This window comes from Suncus etruscus, chromosome 1 (assembly GCF_024139225.1).
Source record: "Suncus etruscus isolate mSunEtr1 chromosome 1, mSunEtr1.pri.cur, whole genome shotgun sequence".
Taxonomy (NCBI): Eukaryota; Metazoa; Chordata; class Mammalia; order Eulipotyphla; family Soricidae; genus Suncus; species Suncus etruscus.
In genome coordinates, this window is record NC_064848.1 from 52178025 (window position 1) to 52197963 (window position 19939).

The 19939-nt window shown below is 32.0% G+C and overlaps 1 pseudogene; it reads left to right on the top strand.

Moving 5' to 3' along the window:
• The first annotated feature begins 7559 nt into the window (after positions 1–7559).
• On the top strand, positions 7560–7659 carry LOC126029347 (uncharacterized; annotated as a pseudogene).
• The last annotated feature ends 12280 nt before the right edge of the window (positions 7660–19939 follow it).

Consider the following 19939-nt stretch of genomic DNA (forward strand, 5'->3'; position numbering starts at 1 on the left):
TGTTATTTACTAACATCTTAAACAAGCTTAGCACCACTCTCTCTAAGCCTGGAAGAAACTCAAAAGTATTAGCATATACACTAATAGTTTCTAAAACATACTATTAAATAAATATTTGTATCTGATATTTTCAATAAAGTATACTTTTTTCTTTACAAATTAAGATTCATTTAGTCATGGTGCTAGATATATAATACAGAGTTTAAGGAACTTGTTTTACATATTGCTGGTTCCAGTTTGATCTCCAGCACTGCATATGATCCTTTGTACAACATATAGCCCTCTGGGCCATCAAAAATGATTACTGAGCACAGGCCAAGAGTCCTGAGCATCACCTCATGAGGCACCACAACAAAACAATATGTCCATTAGACAAGATGGTAAAGATTCTTCAAAAGGCTAGAAATAGCACAGTTGTTAAGTACAGCTTTGGTAGCCCCAAGAACAGAAGGGCCAGATCATTGCATATAGGTCATAAAAGCAGGGATGTATTTCACTAGAAATGGATTCTAAGACCCCAAGCACTGATTGGAAGGCTCTCCAAATTATATTCAGTTAGAATAAAGAGACCCCACAACGTGGGCATTTTAGTAACATGGAACACAATTTATTTTCTTAACTGATCTTGATTTCCTTGACAGTTTGCAAAATTCATTATTGGCCACACCACATATTTTGCTTATATCAATATCTTTGCATTTAAAGGAGATATTTCATGCTGTTCTATTTTAAAATGTTGTTTTATATTATTTAAAAATTAAGTTGATTTTATCTTAAATATATATTCTTTAGCATAATTCAAACCACAAATACCATACATTAAATGATACTCCTTCAGACATTTATTTAAATCAACAAATTTTAAAGTAAGGTTCTAGTCTCCACTGCCAAATTCTAAGATTGAACATTTTCATAAGCCGGACTTTTACTTTTCTACTTTCTATTTTACATTTATGTCATGACTGATTTCACATTTTTTCTTAAAATGTTTTGTGGGGAGGCTTCCAAAGGAGCTCCAGAAGTTAGGGGCCCCATTACTATAATAGACAACTAACTACTATGCAGTACAAATGCTTAAGAATGCTATGGTGTTCAGGTGTGGTGTTGAAGATACCTGTGTCACCATGGAAGTTCTGGGGATCTCCATGGCAGTGGCTGTTAATGCTCTTGGAAACATGTGTTGCAGAGAATTGAATCTTGGTAAAAAAAAAAAAAATCACTGTATTATCTTCTTGGATACTTATCTTTAAATACATATGCTTCTGGGAGTTTATTTCTTTATAAAACAGCTTAGTTTAGGGCAGCATTTATTTATAAGTTATAGTTAAGTTTCTTATGTATTTTGCATTTTTGTTTCATACACAAAGATCTCTATTTGGGAATTATTTTAAAAATCCACATTGTGTTTGAAATTTGATCCTGCTTAATGAATGCGCAAACTATTTCTGATTTTTAGGGCAGAATATTATTTCAGAGCGTTATCTCTATACATTTCCCTATACCTTTTTGTATATATTTTTATTTAACAGGTTTGCTTATTACACTCAAAATTGCAGCTTACTGGAATCTTATTCTTTCTCTTTAAAAGCTCTTTGTTTTTGTCAATTAAATAGCATTGCCCTGCCCTCATAAAGCTGTGAAAAATTTAGGGCAAAGTAAACTGTGGCTTAAATAATTTAACTTTTTAAAAGATTTAGAAGATTTTCTTCAGTGACAATTTATTGACTGTATGTACTTAGTTCCGTTTTCTGAAACATTAATCACATTATTCCTGTATCTCCAGTTAACTTGTTATTGGATGTGATATTGATGCATTTCTTATTTTACTATTTCAGTTGCAAAAACAATTTGTTAAAAAATGTTTTGAAGGAGAGAAGGCGGTAAGGCGTTTGTTTGCCTTGCCTGTGCTAGCCTAGGAGGGACCGCGGTTCGATCCTCCGGTGTCCCATAGGTCCCCTAATTCAGGAGTGATTTCTGAGTGCATAGCCAGCAGTAACCCTGAGCATCACTGGTTGTGGTCTTAAAACTAAAACCAAAAAAAAAAATGTTTTAAAGTAGGTAGTATATGTGGGAAGACTGACAATGAGTTCACAGGAAGTTATGAAACCAAAATAGGATTTAAACCAAATAAAATTTAAAGAAGTTAATTTTGTCAGTAGCCCTAAAGGAGCCCAAAAGTATTAATGCAGAATCCACTTTGAGGACGCAGGTATTAAGTTCTAATAGACTCTAACTAATATCAATATAAGTACAGAGAATACCTCTCCATCACCATCAGCCCAGGAGAAGATGCAGCAGGAAGAAAGAGTTGTGATATGGACATGAAGATGTCCATAAGCTCTTCTTTTAAGCTCTTTCCTTTTGAAGTCACCTTAACAATAGGCATTATCTAAGTAGAAAGCTCCACTAGGGCAATTTGGAAGAAAAAGATGTGAAACCTATTCTGCAAAGGCAAATGGGTACTATATTATTAGGGGTGGTTGGTGGTCCTGAGATGTATACTTTTGGCATTCTATTCTCTAGAGAATTCCACTTTCTCGTTTGAACACATATTCTCTCTCTTACCTTTCTTATTATATATAAGTAAAAATAAATTATATATAAATCATTATTCATCTCCTCCTGAAATTCTTCTAAGTCAAAGCAACTGATCTGGGAATCCTGAATTAAAATTCTTTCTTGCAAATAACTATTATTCACTATTCCTAGATTCTTATGACTGACCCCAAAATTGGTTACTAGGGATCATTTTAATACCAGGAAGAACATATAGAACCTAGGAGTAGTTGGATAACTGTACTATAGAGATATTGATATGTGAACACCATGTAGGTGCTCACAGCAGACTCTCATCAGTGTTAGATTTCTCAAAGCACTTTTGGATGGTAGATATGCAGGCAGTGAAGCAATAGACTCCTTCCTGGACTCTGCTGTCTCTCTTTTTTCACTTCACGTAATTTGCCTGCAACAGTACAACTTCTATTTTGATTTTATTAATAATAATTTCCTTAAAATAGTCATTTAGTAAAAGACCACATATATACATATAGTTGTACATATATATTCATATTGTGTCCATATCCAACTATATAGCTGCATTCAGGGAAAATAAATCAGGCAACTAAATTGACCTATCACATTATTGGCATTACCTTATATTGGAAGTTAAGCATAAATATTTATGTTTTAATAGTTACTCTGTATTTAGACATACTCAGCTGTTCTCAGGACTTATTCCCAAATTTGTGCTCAAGGATAATTCCTAGTAGAGTTTGGTGGTCCATATGGTATGTAAGGGATTGAATGAGGGACTGCAACATGTGAGGCAAGTGTCCAGCACCATTCTTTCTCATTAACACTTATAATTATGATTTAAATAATATTATGGTTTTATTTTTATATATTAAAATAAATATCATGATTCATTTCTGTTCCTAAACAATATAAATATTCTTATATATTAATATAATTGTATTGAATATGCTACCATGACCAAGTGGATATTTTTCTAGGAATAAAGTGTTGATTTTCTTTAATGTACGTATTAACAAAACTCACCGCAGCAGTATAACAATTTATAAAATTTATTATTCCCTTTTAAGATACTAAACTTTCTATGGTGAGATATATGCTTATCAAAGTCTCATACAGAACACTAACTCATAATAATTATTATTTGAATCTATTTGAATTTATTGAATATAATATATATTATTAAATCATATTATATTAAATCATTATGATTAAGCTATATTATGTCTATCATTAAACTATGTCAACATAAAAGTTGACAGCATGTATATAGAGCAAATTATAAAATATTTTGAAATAAGGTAAAGGAACAATATACAGAAGATCTTTGTCACTATGTTACGTTTTCTAATGATATATACATAAAACAAAAATAAAATTTAGGTGAGCAAAAGTAAAATTACCTTATTTGTATGTGATGTTATATCTTACAAAATATATAATTAAATAACAAGTGATAGCATAATTCAATCAAAGAGGTAAAACAGGAACTATTGAAAAATAAAAATAATAAAATAGATCTATTTGTACACACATACACACAACACTATGGAGTGAAAAAGTAAATAAATATGTGATAGAGTACATAAGGAAGAGTAATTTTAAATATCAATAATAGATACAAAGGGGCCGGAGTGATAGCACAGTGGTCTGGCATTTGCCTTGCACGGGCTGATCCAGGATGGACCTGAGTTTGATCCCTGGCATTTGACATAGTCCCCCTACCAAGGAGCATCTGAGCACAGATAACCCCTGAGTATCACTGGGTGTGGTCCCAAAACCAATAATAATAACAGTTAATAATAATAATAATAGTCACAAAAAGATAATATCAGAAAAAAGGCATGAGTTTTATATTGAAGTTACATAGCAGATAGTCTTTATATCTAAGCATTGGGTGAATAGCTAATCTTTTGGGGTAACAAGACATTCTCTTATAAGACAGTGGCCTAACTAATATTTTTACTTCATTTCCCTAATGGACTACTAGAACATAGTCTCTATTGCAGAAAATATAACATTTTAGAAAAGCAAAAATGATATTCTACATCTATTCTAAATAGGGCTTTTAGATTTTCAGCCAATGAGATTTCCTCAGAAACTATTCAGCAGTGGAGACATGGGGAAAATATCTTTTTAACATGAAAAATTTGAACATCACAAAGAACCCTCAATAACAACAACCGTATATCTGGTAGTATAAGCACTGATGGATAACTCCTCAAAGAAAAGTACTTTAAAGCACTGGATTGTTTTCTAGAACAAGAGACTATATATTGCCTAATCTTACAAATGAGTTTTATGCACTCTATTTACTCATGTTAAAAAATATATTGACTTTTGCTTGTAAGGTTAATTAACTGTATCTTTAAAAGGAATTCATCTTTCTATATAAATAATGTCCAAATATATGCCTCCATGTTTGAGTAATATTAATAAAGCATTTCCTTTTCCTGGAGTCCAAAATAGAAATGTTTCTGTGGTTCTGCTTTTACAGAAGAAATTTATTGTATTAGGTCACAGCTGTAAATTTTCTCTCTCCAATCCTATAAATTTCTCCTAAATGTTTAATGGTTTATAACTGTAATTATTCTTGTGTGCCAACATTAAACTTTAAAAAGTTTAATTTGGAGACTATTCGGAGAAACTCATCTTTTTTACAGCCTCATAAATAGTTCTTTGATGAAATGAGCAGAGGCTCTGTGTCTGCCCGAGGTGAATACAAATGACACCACATAGACTCTACTTATGGAGAGGAAACAAATGCATTTATGTCTAAAGTGATCAGCTGGTGCTCAATAGCAATGAGGAATAATATGTTCAAAGATAGGAAATGACACGACTCACACAAGCATTATATTTTCCTCTTTATGCTCTTTCTTATCTTCATCTTCCTTTTTCTTTTCTTCATAATTTTTCAGGAAGGTTTTACATTCCAAAAATTATATATAGATTATGACATAGAGGTAGCCACAATTGTCATTTCCTTATCCAGAAAATATATTTCATAGGTTTTTATTTGACCTGCTCTAGCTGCTTAAGAAACAACTAGAGTGAATAATTATGCACTCTAACATATATATTTTTTGAGAAGTCCAATTGTCATATGGTATCATTTCAAGAATTAGAATAAATGAGTACTTCTTGAGTTAGGAAAGCTCAATGAACAGTAATACACATATTAACTTCCAATTGTAAAGTTATACACAGTGATTATTTTCCATTCAATTAAGATTGAATAGGCAGCCATTTTTTCTTTAATTAAATTCAAGGGAAAACAAATGAAAAATTTTTAACTAAAGGTAAATAGAAACATGGGATTACCTACAATGATAAAGTTTTTTTATGCATTTTAACATTATTAGATTATATTTAATTTGTATTTTATCACAAACAATGCTTTATTGAGTCATAACTTTAAAAAATTTAAGTTAAATTTGTGATATATAATATATCCTTAATTAAGGAATTTAGGTAACAAATAATAAAATTCCTATTTTAGATTATTAATTAGGTATTAATTATACTAATTTATTTACAAAATTATTTACATTGATTTTAGACATGTATCTAATTTAAGAAACTCAAAAATAGATTAAATAAAATGTATTTATCAAAACTTGTCTGTTAAAGTTGTAGATATAAATCAAATTGAAGAGAAATTAGGCTAGAGAGAACATTGTCAGACACATCCCACACCTTTTTTTCAGAATATATTATTTGAGAAATATGAGGCAGTAAAAATATAATTATGATAAGTTAAAGCATATATTATACATCTAAATAAACCATTAACAAAATAAAATGACTTCCTTACTTTCAATGAGAACACACAAAAATTTAAAAGAATATTATCAGTTCACATCAATAGACATTAACAAAAATGTGGTACCTATATATTTGAGAATTTAACAGATTCTTCTTGCAGTTTTGCTTCTCCTGCAATTTGTTTTCAGATAGTTGCATTTCTCAAAAGTCCAAAGTCTAAAACCTATATTATCTTTCTGGCCTAAGATCTTTGTGTTCTGTATAAATTTAAATATATATATATGAATTTATGTATTTATAATATATTTATTTTTATACTTACTAACACTATTAATTTATAATATTGTTTTCAAAATATTATAAGTATTTTGAAAAATATAATCCAGACATAATAATGTATAGAAACAATTTGAAAATAAATGATAAATAATCTAATCTCTTAATAATAGATTGTATCAATGAATGGATAATATAAAGCTATTATTTCCAACGTTAACTTTATTTTATATAATTACTTATTTCTTTTTGGTTTTGGGGCCTCACCTGGCAGCACTCAGGTGTTACTCCTTGCTTTGTGCTCAGAAATTCTCCTGTCAGGCTCAGTGAACCATATGGGATCTTGGAATTGAACCGTGTATGTCCTTGTTTGGCATCCTGCAAGGCAAATGCCCTACCGCTGTGCTATCGCTCCAGCCTCAATCACATTAATTTTAAAATGAATTAATTTCAGTTCAGGTAACATTATTAATATAAATCCACATAAACTTATTAGAAGGATTATTTAATAATCTCATCAATATTTAGTTGTTGCAACGTTCATGTTTCAAATACATTTTAATTATAATAATAATTTATTATTAAGGCCTTATGAATTTTATTTTATTTATCAAAATATATTATTTGTATAAGGTGGTGTTGAGGAATTATAGCTATATACTAAACATATTGCTTTTTAAAATAATACATATCTTTTAAGAAATCATTAAAGTAACTATTTAACCTCAATAATGATCCTATTAAATTCCAATTTAATGGCTAGTTAAGTATGTTTAGGGCAAATCACTTAGGTTATTCCTGTACAGATGAAGTGACTAACAAAATAGTTGTAAGAATAATTTGAGGCAAACTAAAAATTAAATATAATTAACAAGGACATTTTTTTCTTTCATTATATATTCCAGGTACCTTACTATTCTTGGATATTATTAATTCAGAATAAAGTTTATATGTCATTAAATCTATAATAAGAGTTCCATAGGGTGCTCGCTTCAGCAACACATACTAATTGGAACGATACAGAGATTAGCATGGCCCCTGTACAAGAATGACATGCAAAGTCATGAAGCATTCATATTTTAAAAAATAAGAGTCCCTAAGGGTAGCAATATATTTTGTTTCTATATCACTCATTATGACACAGACCAATTAAATTAATTGTGATGTTTAAAGTGAAGCACAATAATTTTTGTTCTGTTTCACAGTCATATCCAGCAGTACTCAGGGGTTAAACCTGGTTCTGAGTTCAGGCATATCTCCTTGCAGGACTCGGTACCATCAGGGATGACAGGGAATAGAATTTGAGATGGCTGTGTGCAAGACAAGAAACCTACTTACTATACTATTTTTGACCCCCTCCACTGAAGCACAATAGATTTTTAATTAAATTACTTAACTTTTGGGGGCAGAAATGATAGCAAACCAGGTAGGGTGTTTGCTTTGCACATGGTTGACCTGGGTTTAAATTCTTGTAACCCATATAGTCTCCCAAGGCAGCTAGGAGTGATTTCTGAATGCAGAGCCAGTAGTAAAGCCCAAGGGTTTCTGGGCATGGCTTAACAAAACAAAAAATATATACTAAATGTAATTTATAAAGCACTAGTTTATATATAGAAGGGTGTATATATATATATATATATATACATTTCCAAGGAGTGCAAAATTTGTTTTTTTCTGAGTTGTAAGAATATTTTAGTGCTATGATTTTCCAAGTAAATTCAATTCATATCGTCATAATATCATTGGCATTACTAAGAGAACTAATCTCTTTTAATACATATTAGTTCCTGTGTCCTGACAAGGGTGTGGCTATGACACAAAAATGATAGTGCTGATAGCATTTGGATGCTCTCCTTCTCAGGTGAATTCTTTTGTACCCAGCAACTGGTAAGAGGATGATTGCAATGCAAAAAGATAATGTTGCACTGGAGAAGGGGGATATTCTGTTTATGACTGAAACCCAAACTACAAACATGCTTGTAACCATGGTGTTTAAATAAAGATTTATATTAAAACAAAATTAAAATATGCCAAATTAAAAAATTAAAGCAAAAATTTAATTGGAAAAAAAGATAACACTAGTGGCAGTCAGTTCTTGTGCCCCCAAAATAGAGTGGGGTTATGATGAAAAAAAAGATGACTATAATACTAACTATGGTGGTATTATCCTCTAGGTTTCATGGGGAGAAATTCTTTAATCTAGGTCAATTCCTATGTCCCGAGAAGGGACTGATCATACATTTCTTCTAGTCAAATAATCATAGCAAAACACATAAAAATCATGACTGCAGAAATAACAATGGAAAGCAAAGCAGAACTCTATCACATTAAGTGAATGAAGATGGTAGTTATGAAGACCAAATTAGTATGAGCCACTCATATAGCCTCTCTGATATTAACTTCAGAGAGGAAATGTTGTGATGATTCAAAGAAAAAGAAACCATATAATGAACAGCCAAAAAGACTCAAGAGGATATGTGAGTAAAAATGAGAAAAAAATCAAACAGAAATAATAAAACAAAATCTTGGTAGGTGAAATAAAAAACTCAATGGAATGCCTCACCAGCAGAGTCACAAAATTAGTGACCTGGAAGATGAGCTACAGAAAATCTCCATACAACAAAAGAAGTTGGAAAAGAGTGCTAAATTAAATGAACAGAAGACAAAAAAATACTATAAAAATAAGTGAACATATGAAAATAGACTTCTGGGATAAACTCAGCAGGAGCAACATAAGAATCATTGGGGTACATGAGCAAGAAAGAAAACTTTTATGAAGAAGCTACAGTCAAAGACATCATTATTGAGAAATTCCTGGAGCTGAAAAGTCTGCACCACATAATGGATTGCCAGAGTTCCAGCAAACGAGACCCATCCTAAGGCATATCCAGGTCATAATAATGAACATTATAGATAGAGATTTAATACTGAAAGCAGCAACATCAAAAAGAAAAGTTACATACAAATAATCATCCTTAAGATTTACTGCAGATTTCATGAAGAAATACAATGGTTTATATGGAAGTTGTTTAGAACACTTTTAACCCCAGACAATAACAAGGAGAGGGTAAGACATTGAGTGGAAGAGGATAAACACAAATATGAAATAATGAGGACCATATACCAAGTGGCCTCAAGTTTATTGGTGGCATTGAAAAAGGTCATCCATAAATACCCAAGCCAAAGTCAACAACAATAAAATCATGAGACCCAAACCTTAACAATAAAAACTTAAAATGGGCCTGTCATTCTGGTAGTCTGGGAGGCATTGGCGGTAACATTAAATGCACTCTGGAAACATTAGTGAAAGGAGGTTGACACTGGTAGTGGGATTGGCCCTGTTACATTGTACATCTGAAACCCAACTATGAAGAACTTTGAAAATCACAATAATTGTAATAAGATTTTAAAAAAAGATTTGTAGCAGATTTAGCACAAGCAACTCTCAAGATCTGAATGGATTGGTGGACATACTGAAAAAAATACACAAAGAAATGAATGCCTTGCCATGAATATTTTATCTAGTCAGACATTTATTCAGATTTTAAGGAAAGATACACAGCTTTGTGAATAAACATCAGGTAAGAACTTAGACATAAAACCAGACTTAAAAGATTTTCAAGATCTATGTCTAGCAAGATAGGCCCCACAAACACTATAGACTTCTATAAAAGATGGCACAAAACACAACACAATAACAACCATCTCTTTCAATGTCAATGTATTACATTTATCAATTAAGAGAGACTCAGAGTGGTACATTTGATCAGAAATTTGAATCCACCATTCATTTGCCTGCAATAAACACATTGGAATAATTAAACACAAACTAAAAGTCAAAGGTTGGAATACAAGTCCTCAAGCAAAGAACCTCCTTAAAAAAGATGGTTGGGTCCGAATGATAGCATAGCAGTAGGGTGTTTGCTTTGCATGTGGCTGACCCAGGATTGACCTCAGTTCGATACCCTGGTGTCCCATATGCTCCTCCAAGCCAGGACTGATTTCTGAGCACATAGTCAGGAATAACCCCTGAATATGACCGGGTGTGGCCCAAAAAAATCCTAACCAAAACAAAAGAGACGGTTGGCAATATTAATATTATAAGACATATATATAAGGCTTAAAATGTTATAAGGACAGAAAGGGTCATTTAAAATAACCATGTGATATGTACATCATGAAGAAATAACACTCCTTAACATGTATGCACCCAATAAGAGGCATGCAAAATAATTAAAAGAAGTGTTAATAGACTTCAATACTACTCTATCATCTTTGACTACAACCAGGTAAAACCTCAAAATGAATACACTGACTTTGAAAGAATAAATGGAAGAGAGGAGCTTAATAGTCATGTATAGAAATTGGTATTACCAAAATGCTAAATACTCATTCTTTTCCAAAGCACATGTCTTTCTCTCCAATAAACATTACTCTGGGTCACTAAAATGTCTCCATAAAATAAAGGATTAAAATTTGTATGAATCTTTTATTGATTCATTGATTGATTGATTTCTTGGCACACCCAATGGTGCTCAGGGGTAAATAATACTGGCTCTGCATTCAGAAATCTCCCCTGGCAGATTGGGGGACCATATGGGTGTGGAGGATCTAACTGAGTCTCTTCCGGGTCAACCACATGCAAGGCATTTGCCCTATGCATTACCTTTACTATCTCTCTCCGGCCCCTCTTTCAAACCTTTAGAGAGAACTTATTGCTAATCTTTTTCCAGGCTCTTCCAGTAAACCCAAGAAATAGAAACACTACCACACTATTTCTATAAAGCTAATATCACCAATAGTATCCACCAATTCATCAAGAAGGTCATACATCATTACCAAATAGGATTCATACAGAGATGCAAATATATATATGTAATATATAATAAATATATAAATATATATTTATTTATATAATAATATAAATATAAAAATATAAATAATAATATAAATAATAATATAAATATTATTATATATAAATATAAATAAAAAAGAATATAAATAATATATATTATAATATATATTATAATATATATTATATATACATTATATATATTATATTATATATATTATATATATTATATAATATAAATAATATATATAAATATAAATAAAAAATAATATAAATAATATATATATAAATATAAATAAAAATAATACAAATAATAATATAAATATAAAAATATAAATAAATAAATATATAATAAATATAATATATGTACATCAATAATTAAATCACTATATTAATAATAAAAATAAAATAATATGATCATTGCAATAAATGCAGACAAAACATGACAATTTTCAACATAAATTATAATAAAAATTTTCAACAAGTTGGGAATATAAGGCACATTCTTCAATATAGTTAAAAGCCATTTACCACAAAGCTGTGGCAAACATTATACTTAATAAGGAAAAACAAAAATCTTTTAATATCCAGCATAAGATTAGGTTGCCCACTCTCACCAATTCTATTTAACACAATACTGGAAGTACTTGCTATAGCAATTAGGCAAGAAAAATATATCATGGGCTTTCATAACTAAAAGGAAAAAACAAATTCTCATGGTTTGCAAATGACATAATGCTATATTTTTAAAAAATCTTAAAAACTCTACAAAAACTTTTCCAGGAAAAATAAATCTGTACATTAAATTTGCAGACTAAAAAACTCATATACAAAAACCATGGCTTTTCTACTTAAAAGAAATAAAAATGAAGAGAAAAATATTAACAAAACAATCACATTCATAATTTTCCTCAGAAAATCAAGTACATTGGAGTCGGTGAAAGAAATATTTAAGGGCACTACAAAACACAGCATTAAATAAAGAGGATACAGGAAATGGAAGTACAGCTCCTGCTCATAGATTGAGAGTATTAACATACTGTACTTGCCGGCGTATAAGACGTCCCCCTAATATTGCAGTTAAAACATAGGTTTAGGCCTATATTCGCTGTATCAGACAGAATGTTCCTGTGCTGCAACTGTATCTTCCACAGTGAGCCAATCACAACAAGCAAAGGTTCAAAGGTTATCCTGTCATAGACTTCCTCTCTTGACTCTGGCCAATCTGAGCAGGCTTTTGACAGTGTAGATTCGGGTCCAGAACATTGTCTAATTTGCATGCATAAAAAGCCTGCTTGGATTGGCTAAGTTAGAGAGGCGGTCCGAGCAGCCTTGCAGTGATTGGTGCAGGATCGAGTTGGAAAATTCGTTTTGTGGCAATATTCAGACAATTTTCATTTAGCGGCATATTTGAACATTTTTTGGGATATACTCATATAAGACGACCCCTGATTTTTGGTTAACTCTATTTTGTTTCAAAAGTCGTCTTATACGCTGGAAAATAGGGTAATCAAAATGGCAATACTTTCTAAAGAATTCTACATATTTAATGAAATCTCTATAAGAATACCCATGACATTTTTCAGAGATATAAATCAAACACTCCTGAAATTCATAGGGAACAATAAATCTCCGCGAATAGCTAAATCAATCCTTGGTAAAAAGAAGCTCACTTTCTACACTTCAAATTATAGAATAAATCATAGACATTAAAACAACATGGTACTGGAGTAAAGACAATTTATTCAATTGAATAAAATTGAATATTCTGAAGCTGACACTCAGATATAGGATTGATTAATTTTTGAAAAATGTGAAAAAAAATGAAGTAGAACAAGGAAAACCTCTTCAACGACTGGTGTTGCGGAAATTGGTCAGCTACATGCAAAATAGTGAACTCAGGCTTCTGTTAAACACCATACGCAAAATCACATAAAATTAATTGAAGATTTTGATACTTTTCCTAGAGCCGCAAGGTCCATAGACAAAAATATAGGTCAAAAACTCCAGAATATTGAAGCTAGGCATCCTAAAGAATGAAACATCACCGAACAAACAATTTGAAGCAAAGATAAACAAATGGACTATATAAAATTAAGAAGTTTCTGCACATCTTAGTAAATAATGACTAGGATAGAATGATTCCCTACATAATGCAAGAAACTATTTAGCAAAACTGATAGGGAGCTAATATCTATGATATTCAAGGTACTGGTTGAGCTTAGCAAGCAAAAGCCAATCTAATCCTATCTAAAAATGGAGAGGAAAAATGAACAGACATTTCTTCAAAGGAAAAATAAAGATAGATGGCCAAAAGGATCATGAAACAAATGCTTCACATTATTAATCATCAGGGTGATATAGATCAAAACAATGAGTATCATCTCACACCACAGTACTGGCTCATATAAATAATAACAAGAACAACCAGTGCTGGCACAGATGCCAGTGATAGGGACACTCATCATTGTTGATGAAAATGTTGACTGCTCCAATCTTTCCAAAAACAATATGGATATACCTGAAAAAACTGAAAATAGAGCTTCCATATGCTCCAGCAATACCACTCCTAGAAATATACCCAGAGATTCAAAATTGCAATGCATAAGAGTTTTCTGCATTTCTATTTTTAATGCAGCTCTATTAACAATAGCAGTATCTGGAAACAGCCCTTTTGCCAGAAAACAAATAAGTGAGTAAAGAAATTGATAAATCTATACAAAGAAGTACTACTCAGCTTTTAGGAAAAATAAAGTCATATATTTAGTTATACATGGATGGACACAGACAGTATTATGCTGAAGAAAAGAGAGAAAGAGTAATTAAAAATAGAATGATAGTACTTGGTTGTGGAATATAATAAATAAGATAATATGGAAATAGTCTCCAGAGACAACAGAGACAAAGGATAGGAGGATCATTCCATAGTAGGAAGCTTGACACAAATAGTGAGGGATTGCAGCTAGGGCAGAGAAAGAACCACAGTGATAGTTGAAACTGATCACTTTGGACAAGAACTGGATGGTGAAAGGAGATAAAATGATAGTCATGATACCCCTTCGAAAATTATATTGTAAGTCAGTGTCCAGAAGAAAGAAAAATGGAGAGAGAAAAAGAAAAAGAAAAAGAGAAAGACAGGCACGTTGAGGCAAGGGAAATGAGAACATTGGCTGTGGGAAATAACGTGTGAAGGGTGCTGTACATTCTATAGCTGAAACTCAATCATGAACAACTTTGCAACTGTCGAAAAAAATTTTCTTATAAGGGACCAGAGTGGTGATGCAAGCAGTAAGGTGTCTGCCTTGCCCATGCTAGCCTAGGACAGACAGTGGTTTCATCCCCCTGGTGTCCTATATGCTCCTCCAAGCCAGGAGCAATTTCTGAGCGCATAGCCAGGAGTAACTTCTAGCCATGGTATTTAAATTATTTAATTTAAAATGTTAAAAATAAGAAAACTAAAAATTAAGATAATTAAATACTTTGATTTTTTAATTCAAAGTTTAATTTTTAATTTAATTATAGGTTAAAGCAGTAGTTGTATTACTATATTATTAGATTTAAAAATACTCGGAGATATTACAATTTTAAGGTGCTATTTGGTCAAAAATAGATTTGAATCAGGTAGAACCAAACCTAAAGTGATTAAAAGCATAATTTTGATAGAAGTTAGGTGAAAGATTAGCAGAGAAACAGTACAGAAGTAAATTCTTTTAGTGACTAAATTTATAAATCATCACCTGGGAAGAACAACAAGAAATGGATATTGGTCACTCTTAAAATATTTAATTTTAATAAAAATATTTGTTATTATTTCTCAAAGAAAATTATTTACTATAGATTAAAGACAAGTTGATTATCTATGATGGTTTGTTTTTAAGCTCCCATTCAACTTATTTTTTTTAGTTTAGGTGATCAAATCCAAAATGTCACAGAAACAAGTCATGGCACTACTGTTGAGGAACGGTACTCTTACTGAGGCCACCAATGCACTAATGCCACAACCAATGACCTCCCTGTTTAGTTTATTTAACACAAAACCTTTCTATTTTTAAGTTATATAAATAGTGTGCTTCTAGAGTTTGCTTCATAGTGATTCAGAATGCATAATCATATTTGAAGATTAAAAGTATGTAAAAACTCGGGGCTGAAGCGATAGCACATCAGTAGGGCATTTGCCTTGCAAGCAGCTGATCCAGGACAGAAGGTGTTTACCCTTAATTTTCATGGTTTGCTTTATATCTTTTTCAAGAAAGTGAGTTGATGGTCCTCGGTGGGTGTAGAATTAAAATAAATATTTTTATTTAAACATGTGATAGATATATGATGTTAATCCTATATATTTGTATCTCTAGTTTCTAATCAAATGTGATTAAAAGAAAATGCAGTAGTTAAATTATTTTATTCCACTGATAAAATAAATTCTTATCTTTAGAAATATAGAGAGTTTTCTTCCAGGACACTTAAAATGTATCAAATTTGTAATGATATGGAGAACATTTTTGCTGCCTACCTCATAGTTCCTATCCCCTCTCCACATTTTTTTTCTAATAGAATTTTTTTTCTAATAGAAGCACAAAATCTCAATTTTGGTCAACTACTGCATATACACATGTTATAGCTGCGGTGTCCAGCTTGAAATTTTATTCATTCAGCTAGATACAGTAATCCTACTCTCCTTGCCAATGATCAGATTTGAAATAAACCCATAATGAAATCCTGCCAATGGAGGTTAATGGTAAGACTCCTTCGTTGCTTTAGGCAATATTTTCCTTCTCTTTAAGGACATATGAAGATTAAATGCTATACTATTTCCTTTTTTTTCTTGAGGTAGTTTTGTTTGAATGTGACTGCCAGATATTTCAGTATGCTTTGAATATAGAAGCAAAAAAAATCAAAATGTTCTAGATGTCAGAGTAGTATGTTAAAATGGACTACGCAATTTGAGAATTTAGATTTTATTGCAAGTCCATCACTATACAAGGCAGATTAAGATAATTTAATATGTTTTAGAATACTTTTATAATGATATTATCAAAAAATCTTATGACTTTATAAGGACATCTAGAGATGCCATATTACTAATCTTATGTTTATATTTATTGATTCAAAAGAGTAGAAAATAGTACTTTAAATTAAGACCAATACTTTCTGCTCAATTTAATACAAAAGATGAAAAATTAGTAAATTGGATTTTAAAAACATTTCTATTTATTCTGACTTCATATAATGTTACATCTTTTTACATTTCTGGCTATTAAATTGTTTGTGTGTATATATAATCATATATATAATTATGTAATTTAGAAAACCCTAAAAATTCTACCAAAAAACTTCTAGAAACAATAGATTCAGATAGCAAAGTGGCAGGCTACAAAATTAACAAACAAAACTAAATGGCCTTCTTATACATCAATAATGATAGAGAAGAAATTGATATAAAAACAAACAATTTCATTTACATTTGTGCCACACAAACTCAAATATCTTGGAGTCAACTTAACTAAAGATGTGAAGGACTTATACAAAGGAAACTACAAAACCATGCTTCAAGAAATAAAAGAGGATATGTAGAAATAGAGGCATATAACCTGTTCATGGATTGGGAGGGATTGACATCATTAAAATGGCAATACTTCTCAAGGCATTGTACAGATTTAATGCAATCCCTCTAAGGATACCCATAACACTCTTCAAAGATGTGGATCAAACACGTCTGGAATTCATCTGAAACAATAAACACTCAAGAATAGCTAGAGCAACACTTAGAAAAAGAAATATGGGGGCCCGAAGAGATAGCACAGCAGAGTTTGCCTTGCAAGCAGCCGATTCAGGACCAAAGGTGGTTGGTTCGAATCCCCGTGTCCCATATGGTCCCCCGTGCCTGCCAGGAGCTATTTCTGAGCAGACAGCCAGGAGTAACCCATGAGTAGCGCCGGGTGTGGCCCAAAAACCAAAAAAAGAAAGAAAGAAAAGGAAAAAGGAATATGGGAAGCATCAATTTTCCCAACTTTATAAATTTTATTACAAAGCAAAAATCATTAAAACAGCATGGTATTGGAATAAAGACAGACCCTCAGATCAGTAGAATAGACCAGAGTATTCAGAGAATGCTCCCCAGATATACAATCAATTAATCTTGGATAAATAGGAAAGAAATGCAAAATGAAACAAGAAGAGCCTCTTCAACAAGTGGTGTTGCAAAATTGGTCAGCCATTTGCAAAAAAATACAAACTTAGACCTCCAGCTATCACCATGCACCAAGGTCAAATCCAAATGGATTAAAGACCTTGATATCAGACCTGAAACCATAAGGTATATAGAATAATACATAGGTAAAAACAGTCTAGGACAGTAAACCTAAAGGAATCTTCAAGGAAGAAACAGCACTCTCCAAACAAGTCGAAGCAGAGATACACAAATGGGACTATTAAGCTAAGAAGCTTCTGCACCTCAAAAGAAATAATGCCTAGGATACAAAAGCCACCCACAGAATGGAAGAAGCTACTCACCCAACATCCATCAGATAAGAGGCTAATATCTAAGATATACAAGGTACTGACAGACCTTAACAAGAAAAAAATCTAACTCCATCAAGAAATGGGGAGAAGAAATAAAAATATTGTTAAAGAAGAAATACAAATAGTCAAAAGGCACATGATTAAATACTCCACATCACTAAACATCAAAGAAATGCAAATAAAAACAACAATGAGGTATCATCTCACATCACAGAGACTGGCACACATCACAAAGAACAAGAACAATCAGTGCTGGCAGGGATGTGGGGAGAAAGGAACTCTCACTCACTGTTGGTGGGAATTCTATCTAGTTCAGCCTTTATGAAACACAATTTGGAGATTCCTCAAAAAAACTGGAAATTGAACTCCCATTTGACCCACCTATACCACTCCTAGGGATATACCCTAGGAACACAAAAAAAATCCAATATAAATTCCTCCCTCACACCTATATTCATCGCAGTATGTTTTACAATAGTCAGACTCTGGAAACAATCAAGATGCCCTTCAACAGATGAGTGGCTAAAGAAACTGTGGTACATATACACAATGGAATATTATGCAGCCATCAGGAGAGATGAAGTCATAAAATATTCCTATACATGGATGTACATGGAATCTATTATGCAGAGTGAAATTATTCAGAGAAAGAGAGAGACACAGAATAGTCTCACTCATCTGTGGGCTTTAAGAAAAATTAAAGACATTGAAATAATTCCCAGAGATGAGGGCTGGAAGGACCAGCTCAAGATATAAATCTTACCACAAAAAGTGGTGAGTGCTGTTAGAGAAATAACTATGCTGAGAACTATCATAACAAGTTAGTGAGTGAGTGAAGGATGTAGAAAGCCTGTCTCAGATACAGGAAGGGTGTGGGGGGGGGGGGGAGAAAATGGAGGCATTGTTGATGGGAAGGTTGCACGGTGAAAGTGGGTGTTCTTATGACTGACACCCAACTACAATTATGTTTGTAATCATGGTGTTTAAATAAATAAATTATTTTTAAAAAATTGGAAAAAATTTGAAAAGACTTAAACAATTGAACATGCTGATAAAGGATATCATCATTGAAGTGTAATGAGATGAGGATGAGTATAATAACTGCATTTTTGTTGTTGTTTGGTGTTTGATTTTTGTGCCACACCCAGCAATGCAGTGATTACTCCAGGTTATACTGTATTTCAGAATCACTCCTAGCAATGCTCTTGTGAACATATGGGATGTCAAGGATAAAAACCTGATGAGTCAAATAATACAAGACAAATTACCAATCTACTGTACTAATGCACTGGCTTTTAACCAGCAGGTTTTTAACCTTTAAAATAACATACATTAATGTGAGCAATTCTGAATTTACTCTTTCTCATTTGTGAAATAAGGAATTGCTTGTTCTTCAAAATCTATTCAATTTTGAATAATTCCATAAAACTAAAGAAGAAAAAGCCAAACAATTTTTTCATATTTGAACAAAACAATGTAAATATTGCTTACTCTATAATAATTTGACATAAGAAGTAAAAACAATTATTTTGTTTGCTTTTTTCTCCCATATAGCATTAAAACTTCCCATTATAGATAAGGATAAGTTAGCTTTATTTTAAAAATTATTGAAAATATAATTCCAGAAAATTGAAAGACTCTCACTTAATGAAATAGACATTGGGGGCCGGGTGGTGGCGCTGGAGGTAAGGTGCCTGCCTTGCCTGCGCTAGCCTAGGATGGACCGCGGTTCGATCCCCCGGCGTCCCATATGGTCCCCCAAGCCAGGAGCGACTTCTGAGCGCATAGCCAGGAGTAACCCCTGAGCCTCAAATGGGTGTGGCCCAAAAACCAAAAAAAAAAAAAAAAAAAAGAAATAGACATTGACTCTTTTTTAAAAAATATTTATTTATTTAAGCACCATGGCTACAAACATATTCATGATTAGGTTTCAGGGATAAAATGCACACCCCTCACCAGTGCAACTTTCCTGTAATCATAGTCCCTCATTTT